The sequence below is a fragment of the Bos mutus genome, chromosome 5, assembly GCF_027580195.1.
Source record: "Bos mutus isolate GX-2022 chromosome 5, NWIPB_WYAK_1.1, whole genome shotgun sequence".
In the NCBI taxonomy this organism is placed as follows: Eukaryota; Metazoa; Chordata; class Mammalia; order Artiodactyla; family Bovidae; genus Bos; species Bos mutus.
The window spans coordinates 12,620,940-12,634,302 of record NC_091621.1 but is presented as its reverse complement, the minus strand read 5'-3'; positions in this window follow the sequence as shown (position 1 = coordinate 12,634,302).

Genomic DNA, 13,363 nt, shown 5'->3' with positions numbered 1-13,363 from the left:
ACTGAAATGACTTAGCAGCAGCAGGAGCTGTAAAAACAGTTTCTAAATTTACTTCTTCAGCTATAAAATGAGGAAAGCAGTCATACCCACCCCCATTTGGTTGCTGTAAAGATTAAACAGAATAATAAGTATAAAACACAGTGCTTGGTAGATAGTAAGAGGTCAGTAAATACAAGCAATGATCAGCGTATTACTAATTTTTATTGCATGTTAGTGCAGATACATGCATACGCTGTATACACAGTTTTCTAAGCAGTGCCTTATTCAAAGAATAATGGCTAATCTTAGGCAAGTTGTGAAAAGTCAGTATCTCCCTTCAGCATTGCCAGCTTTTATTGTGTAGCTGCATTCTCTCCTGACTCCCTTTGAATGCCCAGTGTTTGCCTCTCTTCTTGCCTTTACTGGTAAAACCTCCTTTTAAGTAAGGACCTGAAAGTTATCCTCACAAAAGTCTAGATGACTGAGAACTTTTGAGCCGTTGTGTTTGTCAGGGTCCCTGAATTCTTATCAAAGATCAGATGCAGAGCTGATGAGATTCCAGGCACCTGGAAGCAGCTGGAGAAGTTTGTTTGACAGTGTGATCTCTCCTTTGCCTCTTGAAAGTCTCCTCAGAGTGGGAACAGTTAACTGGGCCAAGGAGTAAGGTTCCTTCTGCTGCCCGAGGTGCCGGCATGGGTTCTCCTGGAGGTTGTCTGACATCCTCAAAGGCTGCCTCTCTCTAAGCCCTGGGGCCATTTAGGAATGTCTGTCTGCTTTTCTGTTGTTGTTGTTTTTTTTTTTTTCCCCATTTGTGTGTACGGGTTTTGTATTTAGTGATGCCTTAGACCACAAGCATTAATCCTTTGAACATTTTTTCCTAATACTCTTCTTTATTTTTAGATATACATCCACTCACATATTCATTCTTGGTTATTCGCTGTATTTCTTTCACTAAAGCCTGTATTCATGATTTAAAGTTTTTCACACATCACACTATTATTCTGAGACACGCTCTTGAAATATTCTTTTTTTTTAATAGCACCCTATTTTTTTTTATTCAAACACGTCATATTGTGGGATACAAAGTTGGAATATGAAGTCGTGAAGGAAAATAATTATGCATCTATACAAATGGCCATCGTCAGATTAAAATGTAGTGCTTACTTAATTCCTTACATAAAAGTATATGGCTCAAAAATTTAAACAAAAAAGACTTAAAAACGTTGAAAAATATGCAAGAATATGTTGATAATTTTTTTTATTTTATTTTTTTCTGGAAATTCTTTTTTTATTATTTTATTTTATTTTTAGCTTTACAGTATTGTATTGGTTTTAATGTACCTCTACTTTACCTGTATTTTCTGTGCATAAGTTTGAGGATTTGAAGGACTGGGTTCATGTTTCAGGTATGCCTACACAAGGAACTTATGGCTGGTAAATCGTTTCTCAGCTTCAACTGGTCAATGGAGGGGGCACCGCTTTGTGTTGTAAGCCTCAGCTGCAAGTGTGTTGTAAACTCAAAAGTGAGGTAGAAGCTTTTATGGCTTTCTTTTCAACCATTGTGACTGCCTTCTCAAGCAACATTTTTCTGGAAGGGCATGAAAAGATGCATTGTGTTTAGTAATTTGTGAAAGAGGAGACAGGATTTTCTCCCATTGACATTTTTCCTTATTATCTAAAATAGCTCTTCTGTGTATTCTTATGATACCTCTGTCCGTTACCTTCTGCCAGCATCATGCCATATAATGCAGAGACAGCCCAGACAGAAATTCTTAGATGAAACTGCAAGAGGAGACACGCCTACTGGAGTACAGAAGGGGCCTGTCTGGATGGGCTAGATCCACAAACTGTTTTCTCAAAGGCCCCAGATCATTCTTTTGAGCATCTGTGTGCAGCATGGTCAGTCTGAAATGCTGCTAGGTCACTCGAAAGTTTGGACTGAGCCCATGAACCATAACAAGATCCTCTATACAAATGAGAAGAGATGATTACCTACTATGCTTAGAAAAAAAAAAAAAACTTTCAATAATAATAACTGCTAATTTTGGGGTTTTAGTAGATGCCAAGTAGGTGCTGAGTTACAGACATTACCCAGTTATCTAATCCTTATAGAGGCTTTGTGATATGGTATTATTATATTCATTTTACATTCGAGGAAACTGAAGGCAGACACCAAAGCCAGTGTTTTCAGTTTTTTTCCCACAGATACTGGGATATAAACAGCATTATGTGCATTTTGCAGATAAGACTGTCGAGACACAGGGGTTTGAAACAACTTGTCCCCGTGGCTCTGGGTGGAAGCACTAGACTCTCCTGCAGGTCTGCCTGACCCTGCACACCAGGCACCACTGCCATTCTGAGTCGTGTTTCCCTCTTAATTTACAATCTGATGCAGATTAATACTTTCATAAAATAGGATAAAATTGAATGACTGGAAAGATAAAGTTAAAAAGGCATATAAAACACAAATACTTCTTTATTATAAGATTCAGCGAACATTAAATTACTCTCACATGGCTACAGGCACTTCCAAATCCTTGCTTGCAGTTTCTGGCTTAGCTCGTTGTGGATCAGTAACAAAACTGCTTGCTCCAGCATCCGTGCAGACAGTGCTTTGAGGAGCACTGTCTTAGGCCTTTGAAATATGAAGATGAGACAGTTTCCTCATTCGACAACATAAGTCTTATAGCCATAGATTTAATTTAATAATACCCGGGTTGGAAATATACTAAAACACAGTTAAAAGTCAGGGCCCTTGTTGTGTGTGTGTGTGTGTTTTAAATCTAACTGAAGTTAAATAGAATGTCGTAACAACATACCAACAGGAACGAAATTAATTTTGTATGGAATGTGGCTATTACATGAAGGCCTATCCTCTTGTAACCTCCATAACTGAGATATGTAGACCACTGTAAATTAGCTTATTTGATATAATAGAGATAGCCCCATATTGAGAGTATATCCCTTTCTCTCCAGAGGACATGTTCATTGTTGTATCAATTCATTAATATTCTCTCCCACTGTCTCCAAGTAGGTGAAAGAAATGAAAAGAAGTATGATAACAAAGCCAGCAAAGCAAACATTTCTGGTTAGTTTCCACTGTGACTAGAGAAATGCTTGTCACCTGCTCCTTCTTGCTGGACAGAGCAAGTTAGCTTCACCATGGTCCCTTTTTTGGCATTCCTAAAAGCAAGTCTTAAAATAGAATGGCCATGAAAACAGCGAACACACGTTTCCTGGGGAGGACGGGGTCTGCAGCAGGTGCCTGTCTCCATATCCATCTGGAGAAGCGTCTGCAGGAAATGGATGAGGGGGGAAGGCTTAATAAACAGAATATGTCAGAGTTGCTGTTTTTGATGTTAATTAGCAGAATTGTATCCCGGATTTCAAGAAAATGCTTAGTTTTTGCCTGATTCCTAGCCCACCTTTCCAAGCATATGACGGCTGTTCATGCTGCATTTACATGGTATTAGTGTTGGTTATGGAGAAGGCAATGGCACCCCACTCCAGTACTCTTGCCTGGAAAATCCCATGGACGGGGGAGCCTGGTGGGCTGCAGTCCATGGGGTCGCTGAGAGTCGGACACGACTGAGCGACTTCCCTTTCACTTTTCACTTTCATGCATTGGAGAAGGAAATGGCAACCCACTCCAGTGTTCTTGCCTGGAGAATCCCAGGGACGGGGGAGCCTGGTGGGCTGCCGTCTATGGGGTCACACAGAGTCGGCCATGACTGAAGCGACTTAGCAGCAGTGTTGGTTATGGAGCTTCCCTGGTGACTCAGAGGTAAAGAATCTGCCTGCAATGTAGGAGACGTGGGAGATTGGGTTCAATCCCTGGTTCAGGAAGGTCCCCTGGAGGAGGGCATGGCCATCCACTCCCGTTCTTGCCTGGAGAATCCCATGGACAGAGGAGCCTGCTGGGCTACAATCCACAGGGTTTCAAAGGGTCAGACAGGACTAGAGCACACACAGTGTCGGTTATGGTTAATCTTAATTGAGTTTTAGCTTCTCGGAAGAGGTGCTAGATTTGAGGATCTGTTTGTATCGATCATTGTATCATGTTGTGTCACAGATTCTCTGCAGCCAGTGGTGGTAAAAATAATGGCAGAAAATACAGAGGATCTTTATTTCTCCTTATAACGGAGCTCTTTGCTGACCATGACATTGGTTATCTTAGTACACTGAAATTCTAATGAAACTCCATTCTTGTCCTTAAGCAATGCCCTATCTCGATATCTAGTTTGTTATTCAGATTTGCTGCAGTCATACACACAGCGATCATTCATTTATGGAGTATATACTATGTGCCGGGTCATATGGGAGGCACAATTATGAGGACTTGATTCCACCTTCAAAGAGTTTCCGGCCTGACTGGGGAAGCAGAGGGATGCAGAGATAGATTTAGAGTTTTGTAGCATCTACTACAATAAACAGGGATGGACTGACTTGTGAATGTAGGAAAAGTGACTCACTTGGGGTATAGAGTCAGAAAGTGCTTCACAAAATGAGTGACAGGCAGCCTAGGTATATAAAAATCAAGAAGCATTTTAAATTTAGTAATGGTAAACATACGGGCTTCTCTGGTGGTTCAAAAGGTAAAGAATCTGCCTGCAATGCAGGACACCCAGGTTCTATCCCTGAGTTGGAAGGATCCCCTGAAGAAGGAAATGGCTACCCACTCCAGTATCCTTGCCTGGAGAATTCCATGGACAGAGGAGCCCAGAGGGCTATAGTCCATGGGGTTTCAAAGAGTTGGACATGACTGAGTGACTAACACTACACTCCTAAAGACATATCAATATTTTTGCACAGTGTCAGTTTCCTTGGGTTTTCATTCATGGTGTGTTTTCTTAGGACTCACTAATAGATCTCCCAGTGGAACTACTATTTTTATGGAATATTTTGTATTTCTCTACTTCATGCATCATATTGCTTGTGTCTGGACAATAGCTAAAAGTTAGGAGTGGTTTAAAGCAAAATTTTATTTATGATCTCAATATCTCCCTACTGACTATCTTTGCCATATTGATTGCCAGCAGCTTTCTTCTAGTTTCAAAAACTTACCATCTGCTGATGGTTTTTATTTCCTTCTTCCCCTACAATAAAATTCATTAGTAATTAATGAGTTCCTAACTGTTAAGTAGGACTTTAGCCTTGCCTCAAAGATCTTTAAGATAAGACATACCTAAAAAAAAAAAAAAAAAAAAAAACATACCTAAGATAGCGTTTTATTTTTTAGAAAGCTTATAGTTAATGAGTCTTAGCTATAGGAACCTTGACAAACAGAGGCTTTTGTTTAAAAAAAATAAAGAAAATTAGTAAAACCAGAAGGAGACTAGAGAATGTTTTAAAACATCCTTCCCCTTGCCTTGTTTTTTTTTTTTTTTTTGAGGATCCCAGGAAAAAAGTATGATACTTTTAACAAAGTAAATAAGCATTTTTTAAGAATAAAGATTGTCACTATTTATTGCTAACTGACAGTTTAGACAAAGCCAACAAGGAAAAAAGATTATATTAAACAACAGGAAAATTTCCCGTGAGCTAAATTGCTGTCTCAGAATTTGAGACATTGGATGAGGTCACAAAGAATTTAAGTGTCATTGCTAAGAGATGCCATAACTATGGTATATGTCAAATAAAGTGTGAAGGTAGCACATCTTTATACAAGTTGAGAAAGTGGTGAGAGTGAATCCCAGGATTGTATTTTTGAACAGACACACACTTTGTTCCCATCCAGAATCCTGCCGTTCTGACATCAATAAAGACATCTGAACATCTGAAGAAGCTGATAGGAAATGCTCGATAAATGTCAGTCGCTGTTCACTTATTAAGTTAGACTGATATAATTAAAACACTATTTTTAAACAGAAAACCAGAAACTTGGCACCAGACTTTTACATGTGCCAGACACAGTTCTTCTAGGGATTGGAGACACAGCGTTGAATGAGAAAGAGTGCTTCTTATCCTGTAGCACTTAAGATCCAGACAGGGAGACAGACACTCACCCAGTGTGAAGCATGTGACGACAGGTTCAGTAGAGGGTACAATGGGTGCAACTAAGGAGAAAATATATACAGGTCTTGGGGTGTCTGTAAGAGTTTCCTCAGGAAGTAAGGTTTTAGTTTGAAGTTGAAATATCAATTGAAGCTAGAGGCTAGATTGGGTGAAATATGGAGTCTAGGGATAGGATAGAGAGGGGGAAAATGTTGAGCAAATATGAGAGATAGGATTTCCTAAGAGAGTAGATTCTATAAATTCCAGAATATAAGCATTAGAATATAGGTCAGGTACCTTTGATGAGCAGGAAGACCAATTATCAGAAGATGAAAGATCTAAGACCTAATGTCAACTTGCATGCTTACCAAAAGTCAGCTTAGGGATGTGTGTATCTCATAACAGATTCTCCAAGCAAGAACACTGGAGTGGGTTTCCATGCCCTGCTCCAAGGAATCTTCCCAGCCCAGGGATTGAACCCAGGTCCCCTGCATTGCAGACAATTTCTTTACCAACTGAGCCACCAGGGAAGCCCAACTTCTTGTCTTTCATCTGTAAAATGGTAGAAATGATATGGACCTTGCTTAGCTTATGGGATGACTGTGTGGATCATACTAATATATGAAAATTCTTCATAAGCAGTGACGATATTTGATAATGAAGCTTGTTGATTAGTACTTTACATGGAAAAGGAAACTACTTGGGAAAAATTGTTCCAAGACATAAATCCATTTTGGAAGATCTAAATCTAAGATTTATGAATTCCAGTGAGCCAGCCCTTCACGTTAATGGTGAAGGGAACTCATGGCGATGATATAGAATAGTGGGGACTGTGACAAAATGGAAAAGGCCTGGCCTGTCTGAAAACCAAGACAATGCACTGTTATATAAAAATATGGCAATGCCAGGTCTTGTGATTTTAACTTTTAACTATCTTCTGGTTATAAAGTTGGAAATTCAGATGTTTCTATGAAACTGGTTGGTGACTAGTTCAAATATTCAACAATGATCCTTTTAACAGCCCTCTCCCTCTAACACACCCACACATAAACACACACACACACACACACACACGAGAGCTGTGAATTCTGACCTATGGATTGTGACATCAGACTTAAATGAATAATGTAGAGTAAATATATCTCTAATCATTTGAAATTAATGTCAATGGCATATAAATTATCTCCATTCTTTGGTGCACAGGGCAGAATGTGTGTGTGTGTGTGCGTGCATGCGTGTGTGTGTGTCAGTTGCTCATTTGTGTCTGACTATCTGTGACCCCATGGATTGTTGGCCACCAGCCTTCTCTGAATTCTCCAGGCAAGAATATCGGAGTGGGTTGCCATTCCCTTCTCTAGGGCATTGAACCCAGATTCCCTCATTGCAGGCAGATTCTTTACCATCTGAACTGCCAGGGAAGCCCACAAGGGCAGAATACTAGGGTAGAATATCAAATGATGTAAATGGCAGTCTTTATGTCCCTTGTCACTAGATTCCCAGACATTTTGCTTACCCTTTCATTTTTTCATGTCTGTAAAACCCATTGCAGCCTTCAGAGTCATATTTGCTCACTTTTATGTTGAATATGTCACTCCTTGCTCAAGATCTTTTAAGTATTTCCCATCACAGACATCAAACTCAAAACCTTCTTTCTCTTTCTCTTGCTTTGTGTTTCTTTTCACTCATACCACCAGATCCCTTCTTGCTGTTCTACTCTTTGCTCGCTACATCTTACTAAGAGCCAGCTCTGTCTTCTTCATGTATATTGAACCTTCTGAACCCATTTTATTAACTGTCAGCTCTCAGAGTTCTTTAGAACCACAATATGCAATTGCAGAGCTTATAGTTATTTTTAATGAACTTCCAGAAATTTTCTTAAGCTGAACAAGAAATCTGGGTCTTGTTAATCATTTATTAGTATGGCCCTGTCTTACTAAACTATAGTGTCTCAAGCTCAATGGAAATAGATGTCAATACCTGATTGAGAATGTACACACACACTCATTTAAATTACTCGGTTTAGTCTAAATTTAAATGGCTGGATTTCCTAAAATACACTTCATACTTTACATTAGCATTATCATTATAATGTTAAAATATTGTCCTAAAAGTATTATTAGCACAATAACGTTCATGTGTAATGGATGTAATATCATAAAATCTCAGCGTCAATCACTGGCTTTTGTATTCCCATAAAAGGACTCTGAGTATTATTGTGTGTCATTTTAGAAATATGAAGAAAAAATTCTTAGACAGAATTACATTTGTCAAAAGTGGTCAGTTTTATTTATTCTTATATTTATTTTCACCATATCTTCGAGGTGGCTTCCCAGGTAGTGCTAGACAGCAAATGCTTGGATATGACAACAAAGACTGAAAAGGTTCACAGTAGAAACTGAGATTCTCAACACTTGTCTTCTGCAGTAGTGACTATTTCAGGTTTTTTACTGTGACTACAGACGGTTCCTTTCGTGAAAACCGTAACAATATATGGTAACAATGCCATGTATTACTAACTCTTGTTCTTTTGACCCACCAACTAACAAAATGTACACAGTTGCTGTTGCATATTAATAATGGGTGGGTAATACACAGGTGGCTTCTGTTTTACTAAAATCACTTGTTTTTATTCTTCTAGAGATTTCAATATAATACAAAGAAAAATTTAAGAATTAGGCTTAAGTTTTGAGATCACTGCCATGACAGTTTTTAAAATGAATTTAAGAAATATTCTACTTATATTGATTTAATTGCCAAAAAAAAAGTTAGTCTGATTTGTAAATTTTCTGATAGGACAGAAAGAAAGTATGGTCAGATCTGGGTACCTGAAAAGCAGTTTATTTTCTTATGCATTGTCAAAGAGGATAAATACACAACAAATTTTATATATGAAGGTATTAACCATTTAAAACATTTATTGACTTCTGTATGTATGAAGTCATTTTAATATTAAAAAATTATTTTAATAAAAAAGGCCATTATAGCTGGAAGGGATTGGGGGCAGGAGGAGAAGGGGACCACAGAGGATGAGATGGCTGGATGGCATCACTGACTCGATGGGCGTGAGTCTGAGTGAACTCCGGGAGTTGGTGATGGACAGGGAGGCCTGGCGTGCTGCAATTCATGGGGTCTCAAAAAGTCCGACACGACTGAGTGACTGAACTGAACTGACGGCTATTGTAAATACATTTAATGGTAAGTTATATTCTCAATATATATAAATTAGATAAGTAGACTGAAAAATATAAACATATATGACTATATAAGATTTTATATTATAGTTGACAGTAGTGCATTTGTTATCAAACAGTCTTAATTGTACAAATATGCCCCGTAAATATAGTTTATAAATGACTTAAAAACCTACTGTCTTTATGACATATTTACCTAATTTGTAAAAGTAATGTTTGTGTTTAACCTGGTAGACTTATTGAAAATAATGGTGAGTTTCTTTACCTTACTATATTCCCATCATTAATTTTCAGTGATTAATGCCAAATATGTACGCATCAAAAATGTATTAATTTGATATTTACTAACTTCTTTCTATAATCAAGGCACTCTGCTAAAGCTCTGAAGGTACAGAGATGAGTGAGATAAATTCTCTGTCCTAAAAGACTTCATTGTCAAATCAGAATGACAGGAAAATGGATACATTGCCACACAAGAAGTTAGAGAAGGTTTATTGGTTTCAAGAACTCTATGGGTAACTGAAAAAGGTTTTACCCAGAAAGATGAAATTCAAGCTGTTTACTAAAAGATACAGAATGAAGACATAGTGAGAAAAGCATTCTAGGCAGAGGAAAAAAGTAATACCTGCAAAGGAGCCTCAGAGTTATGGTGGGAATTTCAATATGGTGAAGCTTGGAGTCTATGTGGATGTGAAGGAAGAGAGGTAATGAATTAGAAAGATGTGATGAGGTCAGATGGCAGTGAGCTTTGAATGCAAAAGAAAGGAATCTAAAATTTCTAATCTTGTAGAAAATAGTCAACCAACATATATGATTATATTTTTGTTTTTTAAACAGTCTTGTGGTTTGAAATGCTTCATTGTTATTATTTCTAAGACGGTTTACTCTGTCACCATGGAAAAATATATTTACTGGCTAAAAGGAAAAACAAGACAGAATATTAAGGAAGATTTTATAAGCTTCCGGTGGTGGTTTAGTTGCTTAGTCATAGCCGACTCTTGCAGCCCATGGAGTGTAGCCTGCCAGGCCTCCTCTGACCATGAGATATCCCAATCAAGAACACTGGAGTGGGTTGCCATTTCCTTCTCCAATAATTTTCTAGCCTCCCCAAATAATAAAAAAAAACCTGATTTTAAGCATAATGATAAAATGAAGAAAAAAGATATGATACAATAAACATTTCTGAGTTAGTATTAATAAATGTCAGTGACCTACTGAATGTGGTGAGACAGAGAGTGGGAATCTTTAAGGGTGGCACTGAATGTTCAGGTTTAAAAGATTGGATGGATGATAATACCATTATGGCTAATACTGGATATATGAAAATGTACTGGGGATAGGGAGGGGAATAAATTCTACATTTGAAATACTTGAAAGGAATCCTAGTAGAGGTCTCCAGAGATTAGCATTGTGCGTGTGGAACTCAAAAGAGTTGTGACTATTCATTATTATTTGTGCCTTTTGAGGCAGGTGACTCTACCAGAGGACAGAGTATTTATTTACCAGTTGAGAACCTTTCCCCCAAGCCCCCAGTCGAAGGGAAGGGATGAAAGTATGGAAGAGTCCCACAGCTAGAAACTTGGTAAACTAGCTCACATTTAAAAGATGAGTAAAATGGAAGTCTTCCCTGGTGGCTCAGTGGTAAAGAACCTGCCTGTCAGTGCAGGAGATGCAGATTTGATCCCTGAATCAGGAAAAACCCCTGGAAAAAGAAATGGCAACCTACTCCAGTATGCTTGTTTGGGCAATCCCATGGACAGAGGAGCCTGGCGGGCTACAAACTACGGAGTCGTAAAAGAGTCAGACACAACTTATCAAGTAAACAACAATAAAGACAGAATGGAAGGGTCTGTCAAAGGAGACCAAATGAATCCAGCAAAGACTTAGGGGAAGAATGGATTTTGAGCAGAAGGGAATCTTATTGATGCCAGATTCCACTAAGCTGCCAATCAGTATGGAGATTAAGCATCAGCCTTTGATTAGGAATAATGAAGTTTATGGTCATCTCAAAGATTGAATTAGCAGGAATGTATGTCAAATTATAAGGGGTGGAATAATAAATATAACTTGAGAAAGTGAGTCAGTAAAGGCAGGCCACCTACATTTTCTACACATTTGGTATTGAAGGAAAGGAGGGAAATAGAATGGTAGCTACCAGTACTGCTGGGATCAAAGGAAGGCTCTTGAAAAAGTAAGTGATTTGAGAACATTTTGTTGGGAGTGATGTTTGTAATGAAAGAGAAACAGAACAGAAGCAGATTACCTGATGGAGCAACTCCTGGTGGAGATGGACAAGGATACAGTCCACCCGGAAAAGGGATCTTGGAAAAAGAACCTCTCTCCGCCCAGAGAGGAAGGAAGAAGCTTAATACAATGGTCAGATGGTAAAAGGAAGAGGCTTCTACCTCTTTGGCTCTTTCATTCTTTAGAAGGTAGGAAGCAAGGTAGTCAACTGACAGTTGACAAGAGAGGAAGAGTAGAAAAGATACATCACAGCCTGCCTGGAGGACTAGGACAGAGAGATGAATAAGTGTAAGCAAAGGAGCTCTAAAGTTATCCCTTTGCAGTGGCATCAACCTGCCCAGTAGTGTAAGTTTTTTGAGTATCATTGAATAGCATTGAAGCAGGAATAGAGTAGAGGTATTAGTTAAATTATCCTAAGTTAGAAATTGATCCAGGGGTATGAGAAGGACAGTAAGGCAAAATATTGAAGTCTGAAAGTGATCATGTAATTATACAGGGAAGGAGAGACTAAATAATCAAGATTTGTAACATTGTTTCTATTTTGCTTCTATCTTGGCGCTTTTAGGCAGAAAAACTTAATTTATTCTAAGTCAGCTCTAAAAGAAGACAAATATTTAGACAGAAATCAGCTTGCCTTCCCTTCTAGATTCATCATTGTGTAAGGCAGCATAAGTGGAGGAAACCTACACTTGTTGGCTTAATTTTCTTGAGTTTTTGTAGTAAAATGAGTTCTCAGAAAGTTCATCATTTGAATAGGATTTTAACCAGGAGACCGTCATTACTTTGTCTCAACAGCTATCTTTGTAATTGCCTGAATTCACACTTGCATTCTGGTTAGTAAGAGATAATAAAGATAAACCTTTAAGAAGGGATAATTATAAATTTATTTAGAATAATTGCGTTGTAGGAATACAGCTTTTATAGGAATAGAGTTGTAGGAATTGTAGGAATAGAGTTTCTTCTTCTGTTGGCAGTCTTAAGTCAAACCTTTAATTTCCTGTCTCAGAAATTCGTTGAAGTCTGCCTTCAAATAGAAAAAGCTTTGTCATTTATACATTCTCTGGGGTGTGACAAAGTGGACTACATACTGTATTTGCTGGTCTGATTCTGCTCTCAACCACTTAAATCCAAATATGTCACTTTCTATCTTAGGGCTACAATGTAATCAGAATAAAAATAACTGCTTTTCTCCAAAGTTCAGGCTGAGAGTCTGCAATTTAGGAGAAAGCATCTTAAAATAAAATCCTCTTAGATATTCAATTAAGATGGTTTTACCTTCTCTTAGTACCTTTCCCTTTCTCCTACCTGCCCCTTTACTGAATGAGGGCAGAATATTCCAGAAGCAAATACAGGTTGAATCAAACAACTCTTCCTTACCCATCACTCCAATCCCCAGCACAAGTAAGTGCCCAGGCTTTATGCAGGTGCCTCTCCTCCTTGTTCTTAGTGCAGTGTGATTCATTTACTTGTTCCTCTAGTCAACAGATATCTATTAGAGTGCCTACTGTGTGATGGTCATGTTTCTGGGGACCAGTGACATCTGTGAAAGTAAATGATTCTCTGTAATGCTATTTTTACCCCCACTGTGTTGAAAATTTACGTTCATATTTATGTCTTACCCACTAGACTGAACCTACCTGAAGGGAAGGCATTAAACCTTATTGCTTCAAATCCCCATAATCTAGCAGTGTTTGACACGTAGTGGGTGACCAGAGCTCTGTTGACTACATTAATTATACTGTGAATAGCTCAGCTGACATGAGCTTGTTTACTCTCTGAGACTTATGATGGAGCAAGCATATTTATAGAAGACTTGGATTAACTGTCTAGTAAGACATAGTGATCTGCCATGTTAGAATCAAAGACATACATTTAATTAATTTGATTTATTTGGTGGCGTCAGAAATGAAGCAACTTCATAATTTTGATGAAAGTTACAGTTGAACTATGAGAAA